General features: G+C 43.0%; 1 protein-coding gene across 8 annotated transcripts in view; it reads left to right on the plus strand.

Annotated features, from left to right (window-relative positions):
• Positions 1-16,172, plus strand: part of TBL1XR1 (TBL1X/Y related 1) — a 170,686-nt gene that overhangs the window by 43,458 nt on the left and 111,056 nt on the right. For 2 of the 8 annotated variants that reach the window (XM_077826067.1, XM_077826072.1), the window contains one exon: positions 10,076-10,201. The exons of the other annotated variants lie outside the window; for them this stretch is intronic. The gene's annotated coding sequence lies outside the window, so the exon portion shown is untranslated. The remainder of the gene's footprint in view (positions 1-10,075; positions 10,202-16,172) is intronic. 8 annotated transcript variants of the gene reach the window in all.

A 16,172-nucleotide genomic window follows, 5' to 3' on the forward strand; every position in this document is an offset into this window, starting at 1 on the left:
TGTGGGCCATAAGCCCTCCCCCACCCCAGTATATGTTTAGTTGTTCACGTGGTAATTTGTATTATCTTAACTGCCAACTAGTTTCTTGTTTGGTAAATTATCTGTGTTTGTTTGCAGCTGATCACTTTTGTTTCATAGCACTTTCTATTACATGGCACGGTGGTCTCCTAGGAGAACAGGCTTTACTTCTAGTGCTCTAATGAGTTGTTTTTCTTAGCTTTCCCAAATAGTGGCCCTTTCTTAGAAACAGGCCAGTAAGCGTACTCATTCTGGTGTGAATATACATGAGAGTTTGGCAGACTCATTCTGCCTTGTTTGGAAATTTCTCAGGCATTGAACTGAATAAAAGTGAACCTGACAGCAACTTGATCGAGCCAAAGTGGCAATTAGATGCCAATCCAGTCTTGTTTGATCCTCTTATGCATTTTCTACCTAGGGATTCCAGTGTGCCTGAGTTCAATTGCTTTAGAAAGAAGTGACTCAGCAATATGCTAATCATCCAATATCTCTAAATCAGGAATAAACTAAAATGCTATATGAGACTTGAGGCAATGATCTAAAAGGACTTAAAGTCTCTGAAAGAGTAAAATTCTTCCAAAACTAGTCAGGAGGACACATCTGCTAACAAAGGAGAATTTTCCTATTTCCTTCACTCTTCCAGTCCTGGTGGTGATGCAAACCACATAATCAAATAAGCCCTTAAAATAAATAAATAAATGAGGATAAATTCTTTAGGTTTCAAATTCCTTTCTTAAAATGTTATCCTGGAAGTGAGAAAAATCCTGTCTGCCCAGAAAAAAATATTTTTGACATGCATCCCTGCCACCACATGCCCTGATTTGAAAAGGTGGATATGAAGTTTTGAAATCTTGTTTTTATAAATATTTTAAGGCCGCAGCTTTCATTTTTTTTCAGATCTGTTTGGCTCATCTGAATATTTGCTACAGTACAGTTTGTTTAGCATAATGTTCAAAGATGTGTTTACATTGCCACCAGCTGAAATACCTTGGATTCCCTCAGCCTGGTTATTTTGGTGGTGAGATGGTGTTGATTTTTAAGGGAACTTTGAAGGCTGTCTCGTACCTAGTACGATAGGGCCCCAGTCCTGATGGGCACTTGAGCTTTCCTGCAACATAAATGTTTAATACTATTAATAATCCTTTACTGGCCACTGTAAAAATTGGAAAAAATTTGCTGCACTTTGTAGTAAATACTGTGTAAGGTTGCTTTAAAAATTGTGTTCTTTAATAATCGAAGCACCAGAAATGACATCGAGGAGGAATTAGCCTGAGGCTGTTGGCTAAGATGGTTGCTGTCATCTTGATGGTACATTTGTAGCTTTTCTTTGTTCAAAGTTAACATTCGGAGAAGACCTGGCTGCAGGAATAAGAGGGTATAGCTGTGTCTGGTGTATAAATGAGGGAAGTCAGGGGCCACAAATAGACGGCCTATAAGCTGAATACACACAGTGGAGGAAGGATGTTTACCATATAGTATACTTAAGAGGGACAACCATGTGTGTAGTGGTCTTCTCCCTCTCCCAAGCTTCATAAATTTAATATTTTTAAAGATTGTCAAATCTCATAATCCAAGTATTGTTCTGTGTTTTATTGCAGAAGTGAATTTATTTCCAGATTTGCCAGATTACTTTACAATTTTATTCTAAAGCCAAAAAACAAAAAAAAAACCCCTATTCCCCCTAAGAAGGTAGGCTTACTGGCATAGAGAGTAAGTAGTCTAAATATTGACCACCGGATCCCATTGTTTCTGGGATTTCTTCTCCTTCCTATGGGACTTAGCGTGAGAAAGTGAACATCCTTTCCATGAGTTCAAGCCATGGTGATGAAACTCGCACTAAGCCTGATAGGTATGAGAAGAAATCCCACAAACAATGGGATCCGGCGACCCTGAGCTCCGGTCCACCGGTACCATCATTACCGCACCCCACAAGATACGGGAACCTTCCAGTCCAGGAAAATCCATAGTGCTGGCACCGATACCGGGCAAAGAGAAGGGTGTGTCTGACTCTGGGGAGATCTAGATCTGTAGCTGAGCTGCAACACGTGTTTGCCTTACCAGACCTGGAGTCACTGCATCCTTCACGTCCCTCCACCTCTAGAGAGACTATTTCTCTGCCACGGATTCTACCCCAGAACAGGACCCTCGCCATCTGCTCTGCTTCTGCCAGCTCTGACAGTACCAACATTTGAAACAGAGTCCACTTTCTCCTCCGCCGACGAATCAGAAATGGGAGAGGAACTGGCCATGCCCTTTCATCCCTATGCGCCTTTACGGAGACCACAACATCCATTGCAGCATCCACCACTTCTACCTTGGAGTCACTGGTACCTCATGCCGTTGGGACTATCACAACCTCCTTCAAATCCAACCTACTGGTCATACTCTGAACCCTGATCCCAATACCACCCCTCAGAACTGGCTTGGTCCACAAGAGAACCTTCACCTGCCTCCCTCCCTAGCAGGCACTCGGATCCACTGGTAGAGGAAGAACCCCTTGTTCGATCCCGGTGGTGATTTCTGATCCTGGCAAGAGGTCCATCTTCCTCTCTGGATGCAGTGGTGACTGCAGCATCCCTTTCACCGCCAGATGACTTTAGGCAATATCAGGAACTGTGGCAGAGAGTCATGGGGAAACTCCAAATTTCCCCAGAAGAGATCCAGGATACCCGGAATAAACTGCTGGATATCCCCCATACGTCAGCACTGGCCAGAATTGCACTGCCAATTAACAACACTATCCTGGAGCCTGCCAGGACAGTATGGCACACCCCTACCACATGCATAACAACCCCAAAGAGGCCGAAAGCCATAACTATGTCCCTGCCACAGGGTCTGAGTTCCTTCTTTCGCACCCTCCTCCAAATTCCCTGATTGTCTAGGCTGTGACCAATTCAACTACACCTTCCCTCCTCTGCTGCTCCTGCCTCAGGTACTGCACAAGATCTGACGAGACAGAGCAATGGTCATTCTGATTGCCCCTTGCTGGCTGAAACAATTCTGGTTTTTTAATCTCCTCCGCATGTCAGCCAGCCCACCTATGCACCTCCACAACTTCCCCAACAGGCTGACTCAGTACAATGGCAAGATCAAGCATCCCAATCCACATGTGCTCCACATCAGAACGTGGTATTTGGATGGGCATCTGCTTTTAGAACACATGTGCTCTCCGGCTGTACAAGACGTGCTCTCCAGCAGCAGGAAGGACTCCACTAGGCAATGTTACCGAGCCAAGGGGAAACGTTTCTCATCTTGGCGCCAACAAAAAGGGCTTTTACCTCAGTCAGCCGAAATCCCACTCATTCTGGATTCTGTTCTGTCTTTGGAGTCATCAGGTTTTACCCTCAACTCTTTGAGAGTTCATCTGGCAGTGATTAGCACATTACACCCTCTAGTGGAAGGTTGCACCACCTTTATACACCCACTAACTACTAGATTTTGGAAAGGCCTCATCAGAACCTTCCCAGTTGTCCAAAAGATTGCACCCTAATGGGACCTGAATCTAGTTCTTTCCATGCTAATGAAATTACCCTTTGAACCGTGAACATCATACTCCATGTCCCTCCTTTTCGTCAGTCACCTTCCTTGTTGCTATCACTTCCACGAGAAGGGTTGGCAGCCTTGGAGATATAATCGCAAATCCTCCTTTCATAGTTTACCACAAGGACAGCGTCCCCCTAAATCTATACCCCAAATTTTTACCAAAGGTGGTCTTCCAGTTTCACATCAATCAATTCATTCATGTACATGTTTTCTTCCCAAAGCCTCACACATCCACAGGGGAATGTTGACTCCATTCTCTAGATGACCAACGAGTCCATGCTTTCTACCTACAGAGAACAAACCCTATCAGGAAGTCCCCTACACTGTTTGTTGCAGTAGCTGAAAGACTCAAGGGCTAAGCCATCTCTACCAAAAGAATCTCCAAATGTATTTTGGATTGCGTTAAACTCTGTTACCAACTATCAGGCCTGACTCCCCATACTGGGGTGAGGCTCATTCCATGAGAGCTCAACCCTTGACCGCAGCCTCCCTTCAGGACATGCCACTTATGTACATATGTAGGGTGGCCACATGGAGCTCTGTGCACACCATCCCAGCTCGCCATGCTTCAGTGCAGGACTATGTGGTAGACAACGCCTTCACTATGGCATTTCTCTTCCTGTCTTCCTTCCCCTTTGCTACGGATCTGTCTGATTCAGGGTGGAGAAGGAACTGGAGATGTGGTTGATCTGCCCCACCCTTTATCACCTTGGATGAAAGCATGGGGCGAGCCAGGGCGCATGTGTAGACCAACGGACACTACTTTTAAATTCTCCAACGCTGGGCACAGGGCGCAAATGCATAACCCTCAGTGGAATACAGCTAGGGACTACGCATCTCGAAGAACCTCCAGTTACAGGTGAGAAACCTCCTTATCTGTAGACTCAAATACTGCTTCTGTTTAAGCATGGTTCATAATTGGGCTAGATAGTTAATTTTCAAAAAATGGAGGATTCTGCAGACATTAATGGTGTCAGTTCCCTCACTTGTTAGGGTGTTTCCTCACCACCCAGGGTGAATGTATTATTCCGTCCCTATACCCTAGATAGTTAACAGAAAGAAATTCAAGTAAAATCATCCATTTAAAATCTGTATGTGTCTCTACTTTTAAAAAAAAAAAAAAAAAAAAAGCTGAGGTATGAGATATTTATACACAGGCATGGAACCATACATGAAATCAAATCCCTGCCCCACTGGCAATTTTGTTCTATCCGGGGGAACTGAAACAGGCCAAGTAAAACCATCTCCGTACATACATTTTCCCATCATATATGTGCATATACACTACTGGGTTTCATTTTGCATTACTTCTACAATTCACTTCCGTTTCCTTATCATACCCTTTATGGCCATATCTTTTGCTCTGTGAAAGTGGAGTTAGCAGTGGGAAAAGAAAGCACCTAGGTTACTGACATGACTTTTGTATTTGTGCTTTATTATGCCCACGTGTCTAAAGGGCTATAATAATCAAATTAACCCTTCACCTCCAAAGTAAAACAAATGATAGATTACTTTTATAATGTATTTGGGTAGTTTGAGACTAAATGCTGTCCTTTCACTTTTGCCAATACTGTTAATAAGTATGAAGTAATAGGTATTCTGAATCATTATATAAACAGCAATATAGTTTATCAATAACGCATATAATTCAGCTCAGTCTGATATAAAACCAAACTATAAATTAACTGCTTCTAACACTTGTCCTGTAGTTTTATATATGAGTTTTATGTTAGTCAGACACTAGAGCAGTGGTCTCCAACCTTTTTACGCCCAAGATCACTTTTTGAATTTAAAGGCAACCCAGGATCTACCCTGCCCCTTCCCTGAGACTTTTCCCCGCTCACCCCATCCTCCCCTCTCCCCGTCACTCACTCTCCCCACTCTCACTCACTTTCACTGGGGTTTGGGACGGGGGTGCGGGCTCTGGGCTGGGGCCAGGGGTTTCGCAGTATGGGAGAGGGCTCTGGGCTGAACCTAGGGTTGGGGTGCAGGAGGGGGTGATTGGGTGTAGGAGGGGGCTTCGGGCTGATGCAGGGTGTTGGGGTGCAGAGTGTGGGCTCTGGGAGGGAGTATGGGTGCAGGAGGGGGCTCTGGGTTGGGGTGCAGGGGCTGGCTCTGGGAGGGGGCTCAGGGCTGGGGCAGGGGCTTGGGGTGCAGGAGGAGGTTCATGGTGCGGGAGGAGGTATGTGGTGTTGACTCCAAGAGGTGGCTCAAGGCTGGAGGTTGGGATGCGGGCTCCTGCTGGGGGGCATTTACCTCCGGCGGCTCCTGGTGGGCGGTGCAGCGGGGTAAGGCAAGCTCATCCTCCCCATCACGAGCTGGGCCTCTCTCCCTCCCCCCCACTGCCAGTAGTGCACCATGGGTGGCCACGCTGCTCCCGGAAGGGGCCAATGTGCCCCCTGGGGGGGGGAAGGGGGCACGTGGCACCATGTGCTGCCCCTCTCTGCAGGCGTGCCCCCGCAGCTCCCATTGGCCACAGCTCCCCATTACCAGCCAATGGGAGCTGCGGGGGCAGTGCTTGCAGGCAGCAGTAGCGTACGGAGGAACACCCCCCCCCCCCCCCCGCGCACGAGGCCACCAGGGTGTGCTGACCGCTTCTGGGAGCGGCATGGGGCCGCTGCAGGCAGGGAGCCTGCCTTAGTGGCAGTCAGCCCCGTTGCACGGACGGAGATTGCAATCAACGGGGAGAATCCTCAGGATCGACTGGTCGATCGACGGGTTGGTGACCACTGCACTAGAGGAACAGCAAGATGCAGAAACGCTTTGATAAATGATTGAAGTTCCACATTGTTATGCTCCCCCCTCTCCAAAATATATTGAGCATTGTTTTAATCTGTTTGATTTGACAAGCAGTGCACTGGCATGAAAACATAGATGGTGGTCCACTCATAGACTGCTGGAAATTGTGAAACAGACATGCCAAGGATGGCACTGATTGGAAACTTATTCGGAGAGGCAAACTTAGCTTCACAATCACCCTCCCATACAGCCATATCTGACGAGTACTTTCTTCTTTTTCTTTAGGTTAGGATTGAGGTCATGGGGGGAGGGAACTGGATACAGAATTTCAGGATAGATGCCACTGTTCTATATTTGTCCTAAAGAAAGTGGAGAGTTCAAGTTATTGAATCTCTTATGGTTCCAATGTTCAAGTAGTTAAATTAAAAAATAGTAACTTTCCAGGACCTTAGTAAATCAGATATTTATGTAATCTCAGTATTATGCTGCCAAATTCTATATATTGTATAGCGCTTAAATGACACAATAAGATGTATTATTAATTACAAAGTGCTATTTTTTTAAAAAAAACTAAATGGATGAAAGTATAAAATAGGAAATAAGGTTTTATTCATTTATTAAGCAAATAAGAGCCATGCCACAATATTTGGTGGCTGTGACATATCAAACAAAAAATAAAATTAATATATGGGGTATTTTTGACAACGTTTATTTTACTCTTCTCGCTATAGTAATAAACGGCTATAGCAATAAACAGTTGCATGCTTGGCTAAGTAGCACGTTTTATTATTATCACCACAGAAAGTAGCAAAATGTGATACAGAGTGATATGCACAGGTGCCAACTTTACCATGTACCCGACTCTGCCCCAGGCTGTGCCCCCACTGCACCCCTGCCCTACCCCTTCCCAACCTGTTCCACCCCTCCCCCAAGCGCATCGCATCCTTGCTCCTACCCCCAGAACCTTCGTGCTGTGAAACAGCTGATTGTGGCAGGCAAAAGGTGCTGGGGGGGAGAGAGAGGCGCTGGGGGGAGGTGGAGATTCTGATAGGGGGGCTGCTAGTGGGTGCTCAGCACCCACCACTTTTTCCCTGTGGGTGCTTCAGCCCCGGAGCTCACATGGTGTCGGCACCTATGGTGATATGATCTTTAGGAAAAAAGAAAATCTATATTTTGGAACTGAAAATGAAGAAAGGTGTAAATCATGCAATATTTATTAGACATTTATCACATTTTTTTTTGTTTCCAAAGCACCCATCACATGGATCTTAAAACCATGATTAGATAAAGCGGACCCCAGTGGGCTAGGCTATTAGTGGCTCTAGTAAAACCAAGCTAAAGGCAGGGTGGAAGAAAGTGTATGAGAGGAACGAGGATAATTGTAGTAATAATGAGAATCATATAGCACACTTCATTTAAAAATGCTGTACAGACATTGACTTACAGCACCTTTTTGAGATTTTTGAGTTGTATTATACCCATTTCAAAAAATGAAAGAGAAATGAGAGAAATTAAGTGACTTGCTCAAAGCTGGACAATAAGTATCAGAGTTGGGATTAGAACTCTTGTATTCCTTGCCCCTGTTCCCTGATCAATCTACTAGCTCACAGTGATGCAGAAATATTGACCTGAATAGAAGGTCACCAAGACCTGAAGACAACTGCTGAGGGACTCTAGCACAGATCCTCTGACAGGGGATTCCATAGAGGAAGTTCCTGAACTCAGGAGTCCTCTCTCTCCTGGCCTGATCTGTTTTGAATAGTGAGATTCCAGCAACTATAACTCAGCCAATGTTGACTGCATGGGAGGAACTCTCATTCAAGAAATAGAGTAACTCGAAGAAGGGGAGCATATGAAGTCTTCTGTCTCCCAGCCAAAGGAGGTTTACTTGCTACAGTAGGTTTCAGAGTAACAGCCGTGTTAGTCTGTATTCGCAAAAAGAAAAGGAGTACTTGTGGCACCTTAGAGACTAACCAGTTTATTTGAGCATGAGCTTTCGTGAGCTACAGCTCACTTCATCCTACAGTATGGTCTATTCTTCATTCTTATTTAAAATATTCCAAGCTATGGGGCTTCCACCAGTTACCTTAAGAAGCTGTTCCACAATGTGCATGATATCATTGCTTGGAAGATTTCCCTGATATTCAGCCTACATTTTCCTTCTAACTTCTCACTGGCTATAGTTATGTCCTCTTGAATCACTCTGCATAGTTCCTCTTCCTCCTGGATCTCTAGACCTGTTAAATATATATTTTTAATTATGTCCCTTCCCCCATCCTTAGTAGTAGCTTCCCAGTATCCCAGGCTTAGATCATTAAGGGCTTTATAAGCTATCAGGAAGACTGGTGCTTATATTGTTGGTTTTTTTTGTTTTTAAAGAGCATGTTGACAATTTGTGGGTTAATAAATGCAAGATGTGGCAACTAAGCCTTGACTGTTTTGTTTTAGAAAAAAATGTAGGTAATATGCCTGACATTGCTCATCTTTTCTAAGTACTTTGGAAGGTGATAAATCGAAGGTCAGCTATTATGCTCAGAACAGCTTAAATAAGATTAAATTCCAGTCACTCTTGATGGCATTAGAATACCTCTGCCATTAGTGGTGGAAACATCTTACAGAAAAAAATAAGATTGTGTAATCTTTTATGATGAACTCCAATGAAAACCAAAACAGAAAGTAGGAATGGAAAGGTGAGACTCTGAGGAGAGCATTCAGTCAAGTTACCATGGTGATAAGATTTAGAACAGAACAGCTTTCATAGAAGGAACTTGTAAGGAACTGCTGATTGTTTTTGCTGATGAAAACTTACTGTCTATGGGCCAATGTTCTTTTGGGAATAAACTGTTCAAATTGAGTGGCATGATTGTAAATACAGTCCTGGACACTCAGCATTCTCTTGTTTCAAATTCCTGTTCAGTATGTCATGGTAAAAAAACAATATTATATAGATTTTTTTTTTTTAAAATTTCAGTACCAGCACTCATTGCTATGATTTTTGGCTTGTTTGTATTTTTGCTTGTAATATTTCTTGTATGACCTGTTGACCCTGTGGACTTCCTCCTTTAAACCTTCCTAATTTCTCAAAGGCAAAATGGTAACTTTGTTAAATCTGATGGAAAAAAAATATTTGCAGAGGAAATGGGGAACTTTCCTCTAGCAATAGCAAAAATGTTTTTAGGTGAAGCAGCATAATAAATGGAACTGCGATCAAACATGCGGTTCTTAGGTTAGGAGGCTGTTTTTATAGACGTATAAAACAACTTGTTTGGAAATGACTACTAGTTGAGCGGCGCATCTACAGTAGTGGAAGGATGATGTATCATGTTCATTTGGCAGTGCTTTCAGGGGGAGCAAAATGCATATATTGACTTCAGCATTCAATTTCAATTTGAGAACATCTTTCTAGTGTGGTACTTTAAATGATTACAAAATATGTAATATTTCTTTTACCAGTCTGTGTTAAGATAAATCTGTTCCTACAGCAGGAGAAGATCAACACAATTGAGATGCTATAAATATAGTTAATAAGCACCTTTTGACTCTGCAGGAGAAGCCACCCACATGGGACAATGCTCTTTGCCAGTGACCAGAGATTTTTTGCAAGTATTGTAGGCCAGTACCCAGGCATTAGGCAAACAAAGAGGATAGCTCCTCTCGCTCCTCTCCAGAACTTTTCTTTTTTTTTCTTTTTATGTGGCCAGGATCCAGGCACAGTAGCTCAGTGGATACAAAGGTCACCTGTATACCAACCAGGACATTCTCCTTTCCCACACAGGGAACAGTAACCCAAGAGGATTTCCTTAGATAGGAATTAATGGGCAGAATTGTGGACTCCTGACTCTGAAGAAGCCACAAAGCCATCTCCGTAGCTGCAAGAGAATCTAACTGGCGGATTTCAGAGGTATGAAATGACTCGTTCATCTCTATGGGATGTTCTGAGATGAATCAGAACTCTTCCTGGAAATTAATACAGCCTGACACCATAATAGCTTGGAGAAGTGTTAACAGGCTCATTAATCTCAATGAGTGTTCTCCTCCGACCTCTCTCCAAAGTATACCTCGGCCATTGTACAGAATCCTGTTCATCAAGGCATATCCCAAAGGGAGGTAGCCTCCTTGCAGGTGGAGTGCCATCTGGAACAACCTCTAGCTAGGTCCTTAATGTGGTGTGTGTGGATGTTCAGTCTATATCCATCACTGGTGATCTTATTGTGCCACCAAAGTTGTTGTGGAATATCAATTTTCAAGACACTCTCTCACTGAGTCAAATGGATTTCAGAGCATTTTGAATATTAAAATAATTTCCTTATTGAGTGTAGGAGGTTGTATCTCAGGAAACTTTTTGACCAAATGACTCAAAATTTAGACACAGAAGTTTACCTCTGCCCCTGTTCTGCCAGACGAATATCCAAGATAATCGCACTATGGATGTGGACTTTAGAGCATGTTGAAAATTAAAAGAAGCTCGTTGTGGGGAGTTGTACGTTGGGGAATCAGATCCCCCCCCCCAATTTTGCACCCCAAACTCTAAACCAGCCTGTGTGGCATAGATACAAGACACTCTTCTTATGTATGTCGATTTTAGAGCAGTTTGATTGTTAAAAGTCCTTACAGGGGGCACTGTATCTGCTGAACTCCTTGACCAAATGACCCCAATTTGCATCACCAACTCTACCTTCTGCTGACCTTAATGTGGTGGGTTGATAGTGGCACCACAGTTATGGTTACTGCAGGATTTCCATTTTAACAGGGAGTAAATAAGATCTACAAAAACTGTGTGGTTTTGGGTTTAGAGTATCATTTTAAATGTTCTGTAGTTTATGCACTGCCTCATTTTCCTATAGCTGTTTGTGGAGGTGGATTGTGGGGTGAGTGTGTGTGTGTGTGGGGGGGAATATCATTGGAGATTTGTGTTTCAAAAATGGTATCGTGACTAAAATTTGTCTAATCTGACATTTCCTTCAGATCCTTCTCACAAAACTGTAGCACTTTGAGGGGTGAAATTGATCCATGTGAATCTTTTGTGTTGATTTTTGAGTGACAGATAGGCATAGCTGCACAGTCCATGCTATTAGTCACAGTGCTCAGCCATGGTGTTTGACTAATTTGGAGAGACTTCTGCACTACCAGAACAATAATCATTTTCATACAGTCACAGCTTCCGTGTTATTTCAGGTCTGGTTCACATTATAGCACATCATTACATGTATCTTGTATATAAAGTATTGCATTCCCATTGTGGCCCCAGACACTAAATGAAAGGTGGGTTGAATACACAGAATGCAACACTTCAGAGGAGAGGAGTCAAAGTTGTGGCCCTTAAGTTCTAGGGGCAGAGATAAGCTACTATGTGAGTACATCACTCAGTGAGTATCCCTGAGAGACGAGTTTCTGAAGAAACAAGAGCTTTCACAGAAATGAACTGACTAAGCAGAGTTGCTAAAGCTTTTAGATTGCAATAACTTCTGAAATATCTTAAAACTGGACTTTGGTATCACTTAATAGCTTATCTCGGGCACTCCATGCTATACCTTTCATCAGGGTTACATACCTGTGCATCCAGAAGCGTTCTAAGAATCTGAAAGTATTACGAGCAGTTCAGTTAAGCAAGGGTAAAGGTATGGGCAGTCCCTTTGTGCCCCCTTGTGGCCCAATGTGGTGCTGCAGGTGTGCTTCACCTTACTTTCTCCAAGTGGAGCAGCAATAGGTTCATTTTAACTATGGGGGGCAAGGAGAAGTCAGCACATGTTAACCAAATAGCATGTCCTCTTTTTAATAAGTCTGGGAGAGCAGTCTGGTTCAGCGCTCCCAAAGAAAATCTACAAACCAAGTCTGTGAGTCAGGTTAGGCTTGTCTCCTGGTGCCCGAGAGAGAAAAACTGCCACCCCTTGTAGCCTGCTTGGCTTTACTCCCCTCCCTGTGAGGTGGGAGGATCCCAGAGCCCAGACTGCAGCCCAGGCCCAGAAGTCTACACTGCAATTAAACAGCCCTGTAGCCCCACAAGTCTGAGTCAGCTGGTGTGGACCAGCCCTGGGTTTTTAATTGCAGTGTAGACACGCCCTTTATCTCCTCAGTTTTTTGTTCCCGTGTTTAACTAGCTCAGCTCCATAGTGGGGCAGGGTCTCCTTGATTGTTCTCAGGCTGTAGGCTCCAGTCTTTACCTTTAAAGGGGTTGTACACTTTTTTCCATACGTTCTTTCACAAGGAGCTATGTCTTGGGAGCCCCTTGACCAAATGACTCCAAATTCCACCACAAACTCTACCATGTTCTGGCATGCCAGTTTTCAAGATAATTCCATATGTGTGTGTGTGTGTGTGTTTTAGAGCAATATAACATTAATAGTTACTCCTTGTTATGGGAGCTGTATTAGAGGAACCCCTGGGCCAAATAACCCCAAATTTACACCACCAACTACTCTTAGCCCCGATAATGCATCAGAGTATGCATGTGGATTTTAGAGTAGTTTTAAATATTGGTTTTTAAACCAGAAGCTTTGCTCTCAGGGCAAAACTTCTGAAAAGAGCCCCGGCAGATGACGGGCAGAGGGCAATTAATGTGCACAACACATTCTTAGAAGGCGAGACTTGAACACACAGTAGATGAGTGTTGCTCGGATTCAAAAGTCACAGCATGACTCTTGAACCATCCAGTTACTGATGTCAGACTGCCTCTAGACAGTTTGGTTTGCTACAACACCCAAGTCTGGCTCCACATCTGCAAATGGCTTTCTCTGGCTCATCAGCATAGTTCCAACCACACTGTAGATCCCACTTTTACCCTCAACAACTTTTAAAATATTTGTTACCCAACAGGGCAATGGGTGCTGGACGCTTTCTGAGATCAATCCTGAATGGGTAATGGCAGTTTGGAGGGACTCATTCATAGTTTGAGCCCACGTGTACACACAATTATAAGGACCATCATGCCACATGATTTTTTTTTTTTAGCGGAGTCCTTTGCTCAGACATCTTCTTCAGAACTGATCATCTGGCCCTAACCAGGGCTCCCCACAAAGCACAGCAATTTTCAAGACAATCTGGGGGGGATGTAAGCTGTTTCTACACAATTTACATGTTGATTTTTGTTTTTCTGCTTTGAGATCGTGGTCTGCTGAAGACCCATTTCCAAGTGTTACACATTAACTGATATTGACAGAAGATTGCTTTCGTGCATTATGTTGCTGTTGGGTCTGACCAAGGCTGTTTCTCTTCCAGCACCCTCACACAGATCATATAGCTAGCTTCTTTGCTTCCTTATTCCTATGGATTTCATTGTTCTGGATTTTCTTTAAATATAATCTCACTCTGACTCATTTGTCTACACTCTTCTGCTACCTCTGTCATCAGACATGTTTTGTTGTGTTTTTCACTTTAGGTCAATTAAAATTCTGGTCTGAATGATCCTGCAGCCTAGTTAGTGGGTGAGGAGTGGGGGGATATCTATACTAACTCTATTTTCGTTTTGGTTGTGGCTCCCGTTCCAAGTACTATAGCTGGAAAAAAGCAATACATCAAGGGAGAGTCTAGTAGCCAAGATACCATCGATATGTAAGACTTTTGTAGTCCACAAAGAACAAAACTGAATGAGTAAATTTTTGTTGTGAAAACTCAAGCAATGTAGAAATCTCTGAAAGTGCATCTCCAACTGAAATGTAAACAATATGTTCCTAATTAGAAGAAAAAAACATGAGCACAAGTTCAAATGAAGAACCAATTCTTTTAAAATCCACCCAGTGTTTTAGCAGTAGAACTGACCCTACCTTCCATATAGGATCCATTGTGAAATGGATGATGGGGGAGTGTGTTTGTAGACTGAATGGTTAAGCACTCTGACAGATAGCTTGGGAAATCATTGTTCCTCCAGTGGTTTATGCTGGAAACTGTACTATGTTAAAGGAATAGTACAAAGCTGTGTATATACTTCACATTTTTAACCAAGTTTGTAGCCATTTGGTGATGGTGGTTGGCTTTAACTGTGGTTTTATCCACATGCAACAAGATTAACACTTGCTGGTAACCATGGCATCTAAGAGTGCATCACCATGGTAGCAGCCTAGGCTGGCATGTAGTTGTCTTTCTTTAACTGGGTTGGCCTACTGTTTTTGGCAGTGTAGATGGGACTTTTTAAGCATGTTTGTGTGACCAGTTTGGTTGGAGCTCTTTTCTTCCCGATCTCTCTGTAGTATAACATCTCAGTGTTCATTACCCCTTGTGCTGTTGTTCCTGCTGCTCTGTGTACATAACCTCTGGGTATTCTTTTCCCTGATGAAGTATTGGGGGATAGCTTCCCAGAATGTACTGATATTTATTTAGGTCCACAGACTGTGTCTATAGTGTGTGTAGACACAACTCAACAGTATTTGTTGAATTGGGTCAAATGAGCTACCAAAAAAACAAACCAAGCCAAAACTCCATAAACAGTTGCACTTGTAAGGTGGGCTTTTTCAGAAGCATTAAATGGTGACCTAAATCTGCTCCCAGTGAAGCTGATTTTAACAGAAGCAAAGTTAGCCTGTTGCTGAGTGCTTTTAAAAATCTCACTTGTAGTGTATATAGGGAGTAAACTTAAAGCCAGTTTGTTTCAACCTTACATTATTTCATTTACTGTGGGATGCTTTTTGGAGACATTTTTGTCATTCATTTGCTTTGTGTAATTTATATTGTATTGGTATTAGTTACCTGGTCCAAATCACATAACAAGCAGTGATACTGATAATAGGATAGATATTCTAAAATTCAGTAAAATAAATAGTGATAGTCGCCTGCAGTTTGGTCTTTAAAGACATGCATCAAATTAACAAATGCCAGTGGGATAATTTGGAATAGGATTGTGAAAGCTTTCAGGAAGGTATCTTCACTCAGAAAATTGGTCCTCAAGGACTCAATTACAGATAAAAAACGCAGAGTAGTTTTAAAAGGCAATATAGACATCTAGAAAACTCATGTTCAAAGTTGGGGTCAACAACTAATTAACACAAGTGGGAGTTAAACAGGTTCAATGGACCCTTTGGTTTTTGATCAGACACAATGATGGTCTCTCAGTGTGGTACGGGTGCTGTGACGTTTAACCATTTCAATTTACGTTGTTTTGTTTTCTTATAGCAGAACTTGATACTTTGTATTTTAATACATTTGGTGGTTGGGTTGAGCCAAACAAAAGGTGATTGACTTTTTGTCATTTTTCTAGTAAGGCCCTTTTTAAAAGGGGCAATGTCAAGTTTAAAAATGCATTTAATAAATCAGATCCCCTTACCTGTATCACTAATACAATAGGACCAAGATTATAACAATATCTTGAACAACCAAAGCCTTCAAATTATTGGGGAAATATCAAACCACAGACTTGAAAGAATTTCTGGGGAAAGTAGTCGAGGAAGAGGAATCTAAGTAAGGTAAAGGGAGGCGAGAGTGGACTAGACTTCAGTTAAAGAAATGAACTTAATCCATTAATATTTACTTACCATTTACATTGCAGTAGCACCCATAGGCTTCAATCAGAATCAAGGCCCCATTGTAGTAGATGCTGTAGAGACACACAATAAGATATAGTCATTGCCCCAAAGGACTTAAAATCTAAGAAGACAAGCAACATAAGAACCAAGTATGGAGAAAGGACTATAACCAGTAGGGTTGCCAACTTTCTAATCGCACAAAACCAAACACCCTACCCCTGCACCTTCCCCGAGGCCCCGCCCCCTGCTCACTACATTCCCTTTCCCTTGGTAGCTTGCTCTCCCCAACCCTCACTCACTTTCATTGGGTTGTGGTATGGGAGGGGGTGAGGGCTCTAACTGGGGGTGCAGTTAGAGTGGTGTGGGGTGGGGCCAGAGATGAAGGACTCAGGGTGTGGGAAGGGGCTCCGGACTGGGGCA

The sequence above is a fragment of the Eretmochelys imbricata genome, chromosome 9 (genome assembly GCF_965152235.1).
Source record: "Eretmochelys imbricata isolate rEreImb1 chromosome 9, rEreImb1.hap1, whole genome shotgun sequence".
Classification (NCBI taxonomy): Eukaryota; Metazoa; Chordata; order Testudines; family Cheloniidae; genus Eretmochelys; species Eretmochelys imbricata.